Source organism: Cynocephalus volans, chromosome 1 (genome assembly GCF_027409185.1).
Source record: "Cynocephalus volans isolate mCynVol1 chromosome 1, mCynVol1.pri, whole genome shotgun sequence".
NCBI classification, from domain to species: domain Eukaryota; kingdom Metazoa; phylum Chordata; class Mammalia; order Dermoptera; family Cynocephalidae; genus Cynocephalus; species Cynocephalus volans.
This window is the reverse complement of record NC_084460.1, coordinates 235,494,434-235,510,510: the sequence shown is the minus strand read 5'-3', so window position 1 is coordinate 235,510,510 and position 16,077 is coordinate 235,494,434. Positions and strand designations below refer to the sequence as shown.

Genomic DNA, 16,077 nt, shown 5'->3' with positions numbered 1-16,077 from the left:
TGGGGGGGGGGTAATAAACCAATTTTATTGTCCATCATTATATTATACAAAAACTTAGAAGAGATTTGTACAGAAAAAGCAAATGACTGCAGCACAAATAATTTAAATTTGGTATTTTCCCCATGATGTTAGGATGATAACCATTTCAAAGCGTATGTGTCTGACTTCAGAGCAGGTTTTGTTCACTGGCCAAAGCCTTCCATAAAATCAAGGCTTTTCAGTCTGCTCTATTGGCTCTTAACAAAACTTTTGAGGTCTTCAAGAAAAGTAATGGACTCCTGGTGCTCCAGGGCTGTGCTGAGTTCCACCAAGTCATCCGCAAAACTGTTGCCCACCCTGGGTCCGCAAGGAAATCCATCAGGTGGTCATACAAGGCCCAGTCCAGGGAGTCTGTGTTGAATGTGTAATTTGCGTCCTTCCATTCAGACTCATCGGTGGACTGAAAGCTAACTTCCTCGATAGGGAAAATGTCGCTCTCAGCCTCCTGCTCTTGTCCAACCTCATCCTCTGGATAGTGACAGTCCAACACAAGCACCTTCCTACCGTCCTTCTTTAGAACTTCAACCACAAAATTGGGAGTTGACGTCAACTCAGGCTCCTGTTCTTCAACTTTCTGCCCTTGTGAGGATGACTCCTCACCATCAAATGTTGGTGGGCTGCGATTGTTAATGTTGAAAGTGACAGTGATCTTTCCCCAGCAACTCTCAGCACTAATTTAGCTTCTGATGCACTCACTTGCAGCTCCCAACCTCCAGACACCTTGGGGAGGGACTTCTGCTTCTGGATTTTCTTTTCCTCCTTCATCTCATCACTCAGGAATTCAACAAAAGCTTTGTCTCCTTCGGTGTGCAGCGCGCTGCAGCCGCAGGCGCAGGGCCCCGGGAGGCTGCAGGAAGCCCGGCTGCCGCTCCGAAGGGTCGTGCGCTTGGCCGCGGCGCGGGCCGCAGCAGCCGCCGGAGCGGAGAGGCGGGCGCGGGGCACGCAGCGCGGCAGAGGTTGCATCGTGGAAGCGGCGGCACGCCCGTGCGGGTGGCAGGGACAACTCGGGCCAAGTCCGTCCTTCATTTTTTCGATGTGGTGTGTCACGTTTAACGTCTTGCCTATGTTGAACCATCCTCGCCTCTCCTGGATAAATCCAACTTGATCGTGGTACATATATATATATTTTTTTCTTTTTTTGATGTGTTGCTGTATTCTTATTGTTAACATTTTGTTGAGGATTTTTGCATCTATGTTCGTCAGAGATACTGGACTGTAGTTTTCTACTTGTTGTATTTGTCTGATCTTGGCATCACAGTGATGCTGACCTCGTACAATGAGTTTAGGAGAGTGGCCTCTGTTGCAATTTTTTTGGTATAGTTAGTTTGAAGAGAATTGGTATGAATTCCTCTATAAAAGTTTGGTGGAATTCAGCAGGAAAGTTATCCAGTCCTGGGCTTTTCTTTGTTGGGAGACTGCTGATTACTGCTTCAGTCTTATTGCTTGTTATTGGCTTGTTCATCTTTTCCATTTCTTCTTGGTTTGGTCTTGGTAGTTTTTTTGTATCCAGAAATTTATCCATTTTCTCCAGGATCTCAAATTTGTTAGTGTATAGTTTTTTATGATAGTCTCTAATGATTATTAGTATTTTTGTGGTATTAGTTGCAGTGTCTCCTTTTTCATTTCTGATTTTGGTATTTAGGTTTCTCTCTCTCTCTCTCATTAACCTAGCTAATTGTTTATTGATTTTGTTTATCATCTCAAAAAAACCTAATTTTTTGTTTTATTGATCTTTGTATCTTTTTTTTTTTTTTTTTTTGAGTCTCTAAATCATTTAGTTCTGCTCTGATCTTAGTTATTTTTTTCCATCTACTATTTTGGGATTGGATTATTATTGATTTTCTAGTTCTTTGAGGTGTATTGTTAGGTTGCTTATTTGAAGTCTTTCGATTATTTTGATGTAAGTATTTATTGCAATAAACTTCCCTCTTAGTACTGCTCTTGCAGTACCCCAGAGGTTTTAATATGATGTGTTTTTATTATTATTAGTTTCAAGAAATTTTTTGATTTCCTGTTTAATTTCTTCTTGGACCCATAGGTCCTGTTGTTTAATTTTCATGTACTTGTACAGGTTCCAGAGTTTTGATTTTTATTGATTTCCAGGTTTTATCCATTGTAGTCTGAAAAGATATTTGAAATGATTTTTTAAAACTTGCTGAGACTTAATTTGTGACCTAACATGTGGTCTATGCTGGAGAATATTCCACGTGCTGATAAGAAGAATGCATATTCTGTTGTTGTCAAATGAAAAGTTCTGTAGATATCTGCCGGGTCCAATTGTTCTAAAGTGTATTTTTTTGATCCTGTGTTTCTCTGTTGATTTGTTGCCTAGATGATCTGTCCAATGCTGAGAGACGGATGTTCACATCCCCCACTATTATCATATTGGAGTCTATCTATTTTTTAAGTCTAATAGTGTTTGCTTTATATATCTGGGTGTTCCAGTGTTGGTTGCATACATATTTATGATTGTTATGTCTTGCTGGATAAATCCCTTTATGATTATATAGTGGCCTTCTTTGTCACCTTTTACTGTTTTGGGTTTAATGTCTATTTTCTCTGATGTAAGAATAGCTACTTCTTGCTTGTTTTTGATTTCCGTTTGCATGATATATATATTTTTCCATTCCTTCACTGTTTGTGTGTGTCATTACAGGTGAAGTGGACAGCATATATTTAGGTCTAACTGTTTAATCCAATCAGTCAGTCTTGGTTTTTGAGTGAAGAGTTTAATCTATTTACATTTAGGGTTTTTAATGAGAGGTATGTCTTACTCCTGACTTTTTATTGCTTTTTTGTTAGATGTTTTAATTATATTTTGTCCTGTTCTTCCCCTTTTATTATTCATTTTCAAAGTTTGTTGGTTTTTTTGGTGGTAAGACTGAAGTTTCTTTCTTTTTCTTGTTTGATTTTTGTTTTACAAGTGGGTTTTGTTCTTTCTTATGTATTTGTGGTAGTGACTATCATTTTTTGGATTCCAGATGCAGGACACCCTTGAGAATTTCTTGCAGGGCTGGTCATGTGGTGGTGACCTCATGTAGTTTTTGTTTGTCTGGAAAATACGTTCTTTCTCATTCATTTCTGAAGGATAGCATTGCCAGGTATAGTGTTGTTGGCTGGTAGGTTTTTATTTAATATTTTGAATAAATTACCCAATTTTCTTCTAGCCTGTAGAGTTTCTGCTGAGAAGTCTGCCGTTAGTCCAATAGGGACTCCTTCATAGGTGACTTGAAACTTTTGCTACTTTTAGAATTCTCTCTTTGTCTTTGAGCTTTGCCACTTTGACTATCATATGTCTCAGAGAGAATCTTTTTGGACTGAATCTATTGTTGGGGATCTTTGAGCTTCCTGAATCTAAAGGTCTATTTCTCTTCCGATAAAAGGAAAGTTTTCCATTATTATTTCATTGGTTAGGTTTTCAATGCCTTTTCTTTCTTCCTCCCCTTCTGGAACACCCATAATTCAGATGTTTGTGTGCTTAAGGTTTTTTTCTAGCTCTCTTAGATTTTCTTCCTTTTTAGAATTCTTTTTTTCATTTTTCTATCCATCTGGGTTACTTCAAAAAGACCATCTTTAAGATCTAAAATTCTTCCTTTTGCTTGCTCTATCCTGCTTAAACTCTTGCTTGTGTTTTTTATTTCATTGAATGAATCCTTCCATTCCAAGAGTTCAGCAACATTCTTTTTTAGGTATTAATCTCTTTGTGAATTTTATCCTTCATATCCTGGATATTTTTCTCCTTCCATTGTATTCTATAACTGATTTTTCTCTTATCTCCTTGAGTTTTCTTAAGATTGTTGCTTAGCATTGCTTTTAAGCTATTTCAAGGGTTTCCAGCTCTATGAGGTCTGGTACTTGGATGTGTCATATTTTCCCATTTATTTGTATTTATAGTATCTGCCTTGATGACCAGTTATCTGGAAGAATTGCTTCTTCTGTTACTCTGCAGTGGGCTTTGAGGAGGAAGATTTCCTCCTCTTGTTGCAAGCTCTGCTGGGGACTCTCCTTGTGTCAGTGCAGCTGAGTGTGTGTAGCAGGCTGCCTGCAGGGTGGTCCTGGCTGCTACTGTGGCTGTGTCTGTCCTTTCAGCAGCAGTAGCTTTGGCAGTGGCAGGACACCTGCATAGAAGTAGTGTTTGTGGTGCACTCTTGCCTTCTGTTTGGGCTGGGGGCAAGCTTACTTTTATATATGCATTGCCTGGGTCCCCTGTCATGGATCACACTCCTCCCAATTAATTTTTTTATCATCGTTAAATCTAGAAGATAGAGTTGAGAACCACACATATTTGATGTGTATTGTGAAGAAGTCACAAAGATTATAAATTCATTTATGAATTTCTCAGTGTTCCATATTTTTATTTCTCTCTCTTTCTCAAGTTTTAACTCTTTTATGTGATCTATAGAAATCAATATTTAAACCAAAAAGTCTCTCAATAGTCCTTAGTCAAGTGAACTTCTTACTAATACTTATATTGTGAAAAGTCAAAACATGCATTTTCTGCAAAAGTCACCTAAAAAATTTCATTTCTGAGTAATTCACACTCATGGGAGAGACAAAGACTGGAACAGAAATTATATCAATGGAACCCATTCTCCATTTGAATGTTGTATTGAACCAGATTTTCCTAGCAACTAAGTTACTTCATGATTTAAACTTTTTTGTGTGTAGATTTTTTAGGCTACATGACTATTAATTTGCTCTTAAAGAATAAGTTGGGACTTGAAAAGTTATTACATAATTGTAAGCTGAGGATCTTTAAGTAAACAAAAATTAAAAATGCCTAGAAGGTTGAAGACACAGTTCAAAGAGTTATGAAAGAAATAAGGTTGAAAATATGCTAAAGAATAAAAGGTATTTTTGAAAAATAGAGATGAATCAAAATCCAATGATAATAAGTTTTCATAGTTTTTAAATATATCGTAAGGACTAATGATATAAAAAGAGTAAGACACAGCCCTTGCCCACAAGGAACTAACAACTTAGTGGGGAGCCTGAGGCATTAAGTGGTAATTATAAAACACTGTGGTGGGTCTTTTGGTCTTACTATCCAAGGGGCATATCAATGGAGGGGGTATGAGAGAAAGAGAGGAGGGAAGCTATCAAGCAGAGTTAGTGGTGGTGATGAATCTTGAAAAGTAAATGATAATTCAAGTGAGACTGGTGAAGAACAGAAGAAAGCAGACCTTAAGACAATGTAAGCACAGGTTCTGAGATAAGAAGTGGTGTTTGATGACTTGGAATGAGGGCTAATTCAATTCTCTTCAAGGATCTGGCCAAAGGCAAGGAATTTTTCCTTCATTCTCAATCTACTACAAATTTCATAATAGCTTAAAAGGTCAGTAATGTTCTACACTTGCTAAGGAATTTATATTTGAAAATCACTTTCACAACAAAACTGCTCTGTGGTAATTGTTTTTATTGCTTGTTTTATCACCATTTTATGAGAGAGAGAAATTGAATAGTCTATCTTTAATTTTACAGTAGATGCATAAGGGATCTTTTCTTAATCTCTTTAAAGTTAATAGCAGTAGAACAAATATTATCAAGAATCTGGTAGATGCTGTGACAAATTTCACAGAAAAAAAGTTCTTATTGATCATGCATCTTTAAAGCAGCATCACACTGATTATCAACCTTAATTGATCCTGGCCAAGATTTCTCGAGGGTACCTACAGCAATTTAGACAGGCAGTACTTGTGGCAAAGCATCACCTAAAGCATCACTTAGAGAAAGGAGATCACTGATGTTTTTGCTTTAAAAATGAAATATAGTAAAACTCAACCATGCAACAAGCCAAATAGCCAAATGCCAGATGGTCATTTCTATACTTGTACATATACTAACCATTTCCTAGATCCCGCCTATAAATGGAGCTTTTGTTAAAATAAAATAAAAAAGACAAAACACATTTTTATCATTTTTTCAAACTTTTTATTTTGTAATGTTTATAGATTTAGAGAAAAATTGCAAATATAGTACACAATTCTTGTAAACTTTCAACTATCATATACTAGAAACCATTAAATTAACACTGATGTAATACTATGAATTAATCAACAGTTGTTCAAATTTTAACAGTTTTCTCATTAATGCTCTTTTACTGGTCCAGCATCTAATTCAGGATCCCACATTATACTCAGTTGTCATGTTTCCTTTGCCTCCTGCAATCTGTGAAAATTCCACAGTCTTTCCTTGTCTTTTGGGCCTTGACACTTCTGAAGAATATTGGCAGGCAGTTAGCAGAATGTCCTTCAAGTTGGGTGTGTCTGATGTTTTCTCATTTTTAGACTGAATTTACGTATATTTGGCAAGAATACAGCAGAGGTGATGTTGCATCCTTTTCCATGCATCAATGCAGGATGTACATGATAGCTCTGTCTTATACCTGCTGATGCAAAAAAACTTTTGCAGTTAAGGAGTATCTGTGGGAAGATACTTTAAGAGTATGCAAATGTCCTATTTCTCATCATACTTTAGAACATATCAGTGCTTCCTGCCTGCCACAATTGCTGTGGAGTTTGCCTCATGGTTATTTTATATTTCCACTGTGTATTCTATATTAGTTATTTGGAATTCTGTTGCATGGAAGAACATATTTCTTCTCATTTTTTATGTATTCGATTCTTTATTTACATTAAGATTTGAACTTTTGCACTGATACTTGTTTTTATTGATACTTTATTCTATTAGCTATAATCTATTACTACTATTACTTATTTTGTTAAGTTGTTTTATATTTGAACATTGAGAACTACTTAAAAACAGGCTACTGCATTCTTTATATATAGCCCCATCATTTTTTGAGTGCCTTCTAACTTTCTAACATCTCAAAATATTTCAGGCACATTTTGTAATTTTTCTTCCTAATCCCTAGAAACAACTATTTCTACAAGAAGCTCTGATTCCTTTCATTGAAGAATGGGTCTTAGAAATCAAGAACCGAGTGCCAGTTGAATGCCCACTTTTTAAATCTTTTATAATGAAATAAAGATTTGTTATTTTTATGTTCAGTGTATTACTCATCTGGTGAAGTTTTCGCTAATTGCTGATGCTTTGAATGGCTTGATAATGAACATATTATTATTTATTGTATTTTATTAATATTTACCTGAAATTTCTCAGTTGTTTGCAGTAGAGGCTGGCAATCCAAGACTTTCATGCAGAGATGTCCCATGTGTAGATGGTAGTCGTTTCCAGGCTGGTTGTTATTGTCTTGGTCTTACCGTTATAGTATAGACAACCATACTTTTATTGCCATCCACCTTTCCCAAGTCTTTTCATCCAGATCAGTCTACCAGGCTTGATTTTTCAGTCTATGCCATACCTAGTCCCAGCCTGTAGGCAGACAGTGTCCTCAAGCTGTCTCCTGACTACTCAGAACTAACGAAGGTGACCCAGGTTAGCTCACCTGCTTTTGCAAAGCCCATTTTAAACCATTTTTTTCCTCTCTTATCCCAGTCAAAACTCAGCATTTTTGAGATGAACTAGGTGCTGAGAGGAAAGCAATAGATTTAAACATGTTCATACTAGGTTGAATATCACTGACATCCACTTTCCATTTAGATTTTCAAGTTTTATTTGATGTCTAAATGAAACAGACTGTGAATTCAGTGAATTCCATGCCTGGGATAAAGTGAGGTTAAAACCTTTTGGGAAGCATGGGAAAGTATGTGATTAATTTATATTTACTGGAGACTCCCCCAAATGCATAAAACTAACTCTAGACAATCCTACTTCTTCCTTGGCATGTGAAACAAAGATCAGAATCTCAGTACAACATATTTATGCTGTGCATCCTCTGGAATAACCACATTTATCTAAATGTTTGCTTTATGGCAACTTTTCACAGTGCAAAAAGTTAAATTAATTCAATACAATGTTCTTAGACAAACACTTAACAGGACCATCTCTCACGAACAGTCTCATTAATTTACATTCAGGTTATCATAAAGTGCTTTTTTTTTTTTGATTTATTGTAAAATGAGCAGTTCCTTGCAATTTAAGAAACATTTGGTGACATGAACATCTTTTGAGGGGAAACATTGCTAATGGCAGATAATACTTGGTGGGAGCCCTTTATGCTATGAAGCCTTCCCCACTTTTGACATGTGGCTATCTATCATGGATAAATGGCTGTCAACAAAATGGCTGTCAATGCAATGTGAAAATATTCCACATTGAAAGTTTCAGTTTAAATGAGCATGGATATTTTATGCCGCTTTGGAGGAACTAAAAACATTTTATTAAAATTCTCTCATAGCGGATGGCTACAAAACATCAGTGACACAGGGATTTTGAGGTATTCGTTTTGATGATTTCCAAACTGTATTAATAAAGGATAATGTGAGAATATCTTCAAAATCACAGGGCCAATTACAATGTCCCACTATGGGAGGAATTTTAAAAATCTTCCTTTGACCATTCCAGAGCATATCATAAAAGAACCCCATCAATTTAAATATATAAAGTGTGTCCTTATTCTCGAAACCTCTTCTATCAGATGTACACACTACCAATACGGCTGTACAGTCTTGCAGGCATGGTTCTCTCCCTGGTGCAGCTTGGTGCCTCGTCTCTTTCCTCCTGCTGTATAGGGGAGATGAGTTATATCTTTCCAGCTCCACCGGAGCCCTTCTCTCAATTTAGAACTCTGCTTGCCAGCTTTGGATGTGTATCCTCTCTCCCCAGATGACTAGATCTCTTGATTTGGGGAATATGATGTTTCCCTCTGGTTTGGACTAAACCCTGAGAGTATTGTCATTGTTTTCAGAGCTGAATGATCAGAAATTCCTAACATCAGTCAACACTCAGATCAAAATGAAGAGTAACTATTAGAAATGACTTTTAGATAAAGGTTTTGTAGTAATTATGGAAATAAAAAGTAGTAATCCTAAATGAAACATTTTAACAATGTTAACCAGTGAGTGAAAAACAATGACATGTTTGAGCAGATACACATAATTGCAAATTCTTGTAACTGTATAGATTATTTTTCCTTTTCCTATCTCTCTCTCTGACCTGCCTGTTAGCTGAGGTCACTTAGCTGTATTTGTAATTACTTTAATTACTATTCTAATTGATTTCCATTTTTAATGAAGACAAAGGGTAAAAAAGAGATGCAGCATGTATTTAGCATTTTTCCAACCACTATTTACTAAAGACCAAACTTTGTGCAAGAAGTTGTGAAAAAAAAGAATTTTATGACCCATTTAGCAATAAGAGCTCTGAAGAGTACATGTCATCTAGGCAAATAATTACACTCAATAAAACAAGCAGTGAATCAGAATAAGGAAAAATATATGATAAATTTGATTTGTGGGTGGAGGCAAGGGCATAGCAGTTGGAGATCACTTCAATAAAAAAAAGAAAGGAAGATTTGAGTTGAGTTTTAGAAAGTCAATAGCTCACCAGCCTTTAAGCACATGAATGACTTGGTCTCTGCCTAATTCTGTAACCTCAATGTCAGGACTCCTGTCTGAGTGACAGAAATGCAACTCTGATATTTTATGAAACAATTTCATTCAAATACTTTAAATGTATCTTTGACACCGGCGTCTTCATAATCATTAGAACATTTTGTTTCATTTAACTCAGATTTTCCTAACACATCATTCTCAGTACCCTCTGAATTCTTTTAGATAAAACATTTTTTAAAAAAAAAAAATCTAGATCTGATGCTCAAATATTCATTCAAAACTTTAAGACAATATCTTAAATGAAAATATCTTTTCCCTGTAAACATGTATTTGTGGTCCCTATATTCTATCTTACAATACTATTTTTCTAGTTATCTTTCAAAGACTTATTTTTAAACACCCAGTAGTTAAAATTGAGGACACATCCCTAGAAAAAATTACTAAATTACGTCAAATTTTTATTTATTTTTTAACCAATTATATTGTGTGACCTTTATGAGCCTCTAAAACCTGCAGTGATAACTTTATCCAGGCTGATGAGTCTTCTTCAAAAGGAAAATTTTGTTTAAATAAAATAAATCAAAAAATTCCTCTAAATCTGAAAGACTTTGTAAAGAATCAAATATAAGTCAATTCTTTCTTTCTTGAGATTTAGGAGAATACTTTCCCTCTTATTTAATGACATGAAAGAAATTGATGATCATAAATTGGCTCCTTGCAGTCCTAGTAGAGCTGGAAGTCAGACTACAAAATGATAATGAATGAATGGAAATGGAGAGGGTTTAGATGGCCATGTTGGATAATACTTTAGTAAGACTGGTGACACAAGAAGGAAAAATGGGGTGGTAGGTAGAGAGAGATATGTGGTCTTAAGTGCTGTGTTTGTTAGCAGAAGAGTTAAAAGATAAAGGATAGGGACTTTCTCATATGGTTATGTGGAGTAACTAGTACCAGACTGCTATCCTGCCATGCACAATTATAAACACATACAAAATACATAAGATAATCAATTATAGGCATGCTACAACATGTGGCAGAACACTGCGCTGTTTGAGAAAAACTCATGAGATGAGTCTCATGGCTGCTGCTCTGGCTCTTTGTGTTGAGGCAATTTATGAACTTCACAGAAAAGACAGAATTTGGAGTGTGAGTCCCATCACGATTATGGAGATTGGTTTACACTTGCTTTCCACAGACAAAGTGTGAAGTCAGACACTTAAGGGAATCAGTCACTGACTGACTACCTGCTGGAATAAAAATCAACACTTTCCAGAAGTGGTAACAGATTAAGTCTTTATAGTACACCAACTAAAATGTCTACTTATTTAATAAAAATTACTACATATACAAAAATGAGTAGTCAATAGAAACAGTCCCAACCCTGGCCTGAATTTTGGATTTACCAGACAAATAATTTAAAGCAACTATTGAAAATATGATTAAGATATTAATGTGAAATAAAGTCTTAAGAAGTGACAAAAAAGGGAATCTCAGGAGAGAAGTAGAATCTATAAAAGCAACCAAATGTGAACTCATGCATGGAAAATTACAAATTATGTAAAATTTCTCCAGGTAGATTTAAAATTACATCGAAATGTCATAGAAAAAGTTAGTGAACTTAAAGATGGATCAATAGATTAATCTAAAAAAAAAAAGAAAAATACTAAGAAAAAAAAACAACTCTAGATTATGGCCACGTAGCTCATATTGACTCAAACTTCTCACAGATAATATATAAGCTCTCGACAAGTACAAACAAATACCGACAAAACAACAGCAACTACCACAAAAACAAACAAACAACAACAAAAAATCCACCTAACTGAAGGCACCAGAGAGTGAAAACAGGCAGAAATCAAAACAGCCAACATTACTACATTGGCACTTGGTTTAAGGGGATTGCTCTGGGTGAGTTTCACATTTTAATGGCGTTTAATAAGAGGGAAAGCCATAATCTGTGCCACCCATAAAGGGTAAAACTCCAGTAAGAAATGCTGCACTCTTGTTGGCTTGAAGAACTGCAGGACAGCCATTAGAAAGAGAATAAGGAGATCATACAGATGTTGGAATTAGCAGACAAGAATTTTAAAGCAGGTGCTTTAACTGTTCAAAAACAAAAGGAAAATGTTCTTGTAAATAATGAAAGGTGAGGAGATGTCAAGAAGGAAAACAGGCTTAACGAGCAAAATGGAAATTATAGAACTGAAAAATTGATTATCTGAAATAGAAAAAAAATCACTGGCAAGCCCTAGAGCAAAAGAGAGATAATAGAAGGAACTAGTGAACTGAAAGATAGATGAATAAAAATTGCTGAATCTGAAGGATAGAATAAAACAATTATGAAAAGACAGAACAGAGATCCAGCACCCTCTGGAATGATATCAAAAGTTATAATATACATTAATATGCACTTCAGAAGTTGGCCAAAAAAAAAAAAAAAAATCAGAAAAAGTATTTGAAGAAATCATGACCATAATTTTTAAAAATCGGTGAAAAAAGTGTTCACAGATTCAGGAACATCAGTAAACATTATTAACTAGGAATAATTAAAAGGAAACTGCAGCTGTGCACGTTAGAATCAGTTGCTGAAAATCAAGGATAAATGAAAAAGCTTGATGCAGTTAGAGAAAATTAACTCATTGCATAAAGAGTAACTAATATTATGAATGGCTTTTCATCAGAAATAATGGCGATAAGAAAAGAGTAGAAAATAGCCTTTAAAATGTTGGGAGACAGAGTAAATAGACATCCAGAATTCTATGATTACTGAAAATATCCTTCAAGAAAAATGGTAAATGAAGACATTTTCCAGTAAAAAAACAAAACAAAATGAACTAGGAGAACATGATGCCAGCAGATCTTCTAGACAGAAAAGGCTAAAGAAAATTGTTAAGGCCAAGTTAAAGAAAACCCTGAGTTAAACAAAATAGTGAATACCCACATTTTCAGGAAAGAATAAAGAACATAAGAAAATATAAAGTATTTTTTATCTTAACTCCTTTAAAGTATATCTAACTGTGTTGAATTGAATTGCATCCCTCCAAAATTCATGTTTCTTCAGAATCTCAGAATGTAACTTTATTTGAGAATAGGATCTTTGCAGATGTAATCACTTGGATGGTGGGCCCTAATTCAGTATGACTGATGTCCTTATAAAAAGTAGAGAGGACACACAGACACACAGAAAAGATGGACACACAGAGAGAAGACACCGTGTAAAGACAAAGGTAGACTGAGCAATGTGTCTATCAGACAAGGATTAGCAGCAACCACCAGAGGTTAGGAAGAGGAAAGAAAGGATTCTCTCCTAGAGGCTTCAGAGAGAGTACAGCTCTTCTAACACTTTGATTCAGACTTGTATCCTCCAGGACTGTGAAAGAGTAAGTTTCTGTTGTTTTAAGGCCCCCAGTATGTGGTACTTTTTACGGGAGCCCCAATCAATTCATACATTACTTAAAGCAAATATTTCTACACTTCCTCATAGGATTTATAATACATGTAAATATAACCTATACTGCAAATAAAGGATAAATGCTCAAGTTGGAGGGTGGTGAACGTACTAATACTGTTGCAAAGTATGTATTTTATAGAAAATTGTAACATATTAACCCTATGTAGGATATGAAAATTTAAGAATGTACAGTAAAATCATTAGGGCAACCACTAAACATATGCAAAAGTGTACAGCTAAAAAGCCAATGAATAAATTAAAATAAAATTATAAAAGTATTCAACTAATCCTAGAGAAGGCAGGAAAGAAAGAAAAAAAAACAGTAGAGACAAATAGAAAACATACCAAAATGATGAATGTTATTCCTATCATATTAATAACTGTATTAGGGCTGGCAGGTTAGCTCAGACGGTTAGAGTATGGTATTGTAACACCAAGGTCAAGGGTTTTGATCCCCATGCCAGCCAGCCACCAAAAAAATAATAAGAAAAAAAAAATTAAAAAAACAAAACAAAAACAAAAAAATAAATATATTAATATTGGTAACATCAAAAACATAAGTAACTGCATTAATATTAATAACTACAATAAATATCAATGAACTAAGTTATGTTATTAAAAGGCAAAGATAGGTGGAATTAATTTAAAAAGCAGACTGAGCTCTATGCTGTCTATAAGAAACAATACTGTAAATATCAGGTAAAATGAACAATTTTATGTAACAGGTAGAATGGACAATTTTCTGAAAGACACATATTATCAAGGCTTATACAAGAAAAAATAGGTAAACTGAATAGCATTATCCTATTTTAAAAATTGAATTTTTAGTTATACAATTTTCCACAAAGAAAACTCCAGGCTCAGAAAGCTTTCTTGCATAATTCTGCCAAACATTTTAAGAATAAATAATCATAATTCTAACCAAGATAGAAGAGAAAAAATTTCCTAATTCATTTTTGAGGCCAGCATTATCCTGATAACCAACCAGATAAAGATTTTGCAGAAAAACCACATGCCAATATGCCTCATAAACATAGCTGAGAAAATGCTTTAAAATATTAGCAATTTAAATCAATCAGTCAATAAAAAGGAAAATGCACCTTGACCACATAAGATTTATCTTTGGAATGCAATGTTGGTCTAACATGAAAAAATTTATCAGTGCAATTAACTACATTAATAAAATAAAAGAGATAAATCGCATGATTATCTCAATAGATGCAGAAAAAACATTTGACAAAATTAAGCGTTTATTCATGATCAAAATAATCTTTGAGCAAACACAAAATAGAAGGATTAATCTGATAAGTGGTATTCATGTAAAACCTACTGTTCATATCTTACTTGATGGTGATATATTGAATGTTTTCTCCTAAGATCTAGGACAAGGCAAAAATGCCCACTTTTATCATGCCCATTAATCATTATATAGGAGGCCTTAACTACTGAAGTATGGCAGAAAAAAGAAATAAAAGGAATAAAGAATAGCAGTGCAAAAATAAAACTATGTTTGTAAACAACAAAATTTATAATGTAGTAATTCCTAAGAAATCAACAAAACAAGTATTAGAAATAATATACTAATTTAACAAGGCCATAGGATATAAGGATAATATAAAAAAGTTAATTTTATTTTTTTATACAACCAGCAAATAACTGGAAAATAAAATTTACAAAGCAATTCCTTTCACAAGAGTGTCACATCACACAAAAAATTCTAAATAAACTTAACAAACTATGCACAAGACCTCTTCACACAAAACTACTAAACATTGCTGAAAGTTAAAAGGCCTAAATAGATTGAAAGATATACCATTCTCATGGTTTGGGAGATTCAATATTATTAAATTGTCAATTCTGCCCAAATTAATCAATAAATTTGATGTAACTCAGGTCTTAGTCTGACCGAAATCTTTTGTAGAAATTGAAAAGCTAATTCTAAAATTATATGGAAATTCTGAGGAACTAAAATATCCATAGAAATCTTGAAAAAAGAAGACTATAATTGGAGCACTAAAATTGTCTGATTGATCACTTATTACAGAGCCACAATAAAAAAGAGACTGTGGTACTGACATTAATACTGAAAAACAGATTAATGGAACAGAACAGAGTGCAAAGAAGCAAATCCACACTTTTATGGTTATTTGAATTTTAACAAAAGTGCAAATGTGAACCTATGAGATAAGGAATATTTTTCAATGATAATATTCAAAAACTAAATATCTGTGTAGAAAAAGATGAATACTGACCACTTTCATGCATGCAGATATGCACACACATGCGCACACACACATTAATGAGAGCTGGATCATAGATCTAAACAGAAAACCTATAATTAGAAATGTGTATTAACAATAGAAAAATATTATCTTGACTTAGATGTAGGCAAAGGTTTCTTAACAGGATACAGAATGTAACAGTTTAAAGCTAATTTTGCCCCATTCTTGAGGCAAATCGTTTCTGAGTGTGTTACCCGATGCCTGCGTAAGCTGGCGAGATTCCAGGGCTTGCCTCTTTTGTCCTTTCCATCTTTCAGTGATCACTTCACCTTGTTGCCTGAAATCTAATGTCTTCAAAACCATTTTTTTTCCACACCTTTTCCCAGTTTTTGTTGTTTGGAGTAGGAGGTTAAATTTCTTCATTGTTACTCTTTTTGGTTTAGAATCAGTGCAGGAAAGAAAAGGGGGGGGGGTACTGATGGATGGATAAAGGGTTGGAGAGATATGTGATAATACAAGTATAGTGAAATGTTAATAGCAGAATTGACGTGGTGGGTATGTAATGGTTCACCGCAAATGCCTTTCAAATTTATGTTTGAAAATTTTCATAAAACAATGTTGGGGAAAAATAGTCTCACTGTAAGATCATATCAAGAGCTACGAGAATTGAATAGAAGAAATTTTTGAAGAAATAATAATTGGAAATTTCCCAAATTTAGAAAACGTTGAAAAGAAGCTTTATTTCAAGCTCAGCAATCTCTAAGCAAGACAAATGCTTGTACATACACACATTGACAGCTAGGTACATCATGACCAAACTTTTGGAAAAAAGGGTTTTGTAAAAATCTTGAAAGTAGTTAAGAGGAAAAAATCTCAGCAAAGCAAATTCACACTGCATTCGGGAGGACAATGACATAAGACATGGTGATTTCTCATCAGAAATTACTGG

The 16,077-nt window shown here is 34.5% G+C and overlaps 1 pseudogene; it reads right to left on the bottom strand.

Moving 5' to 3' along the window:
* Positions 1-227: 227 nt before the first annotated feature.
* On the bottom strand, positions 228-15,438 carry LOC134369333 (complement component 1 Q subcomponent-binding protein, mitochondrial-like; annotated as a pseudogene).
* Positions 15,439-16,077: the final 639 nt, after the last annotated feature.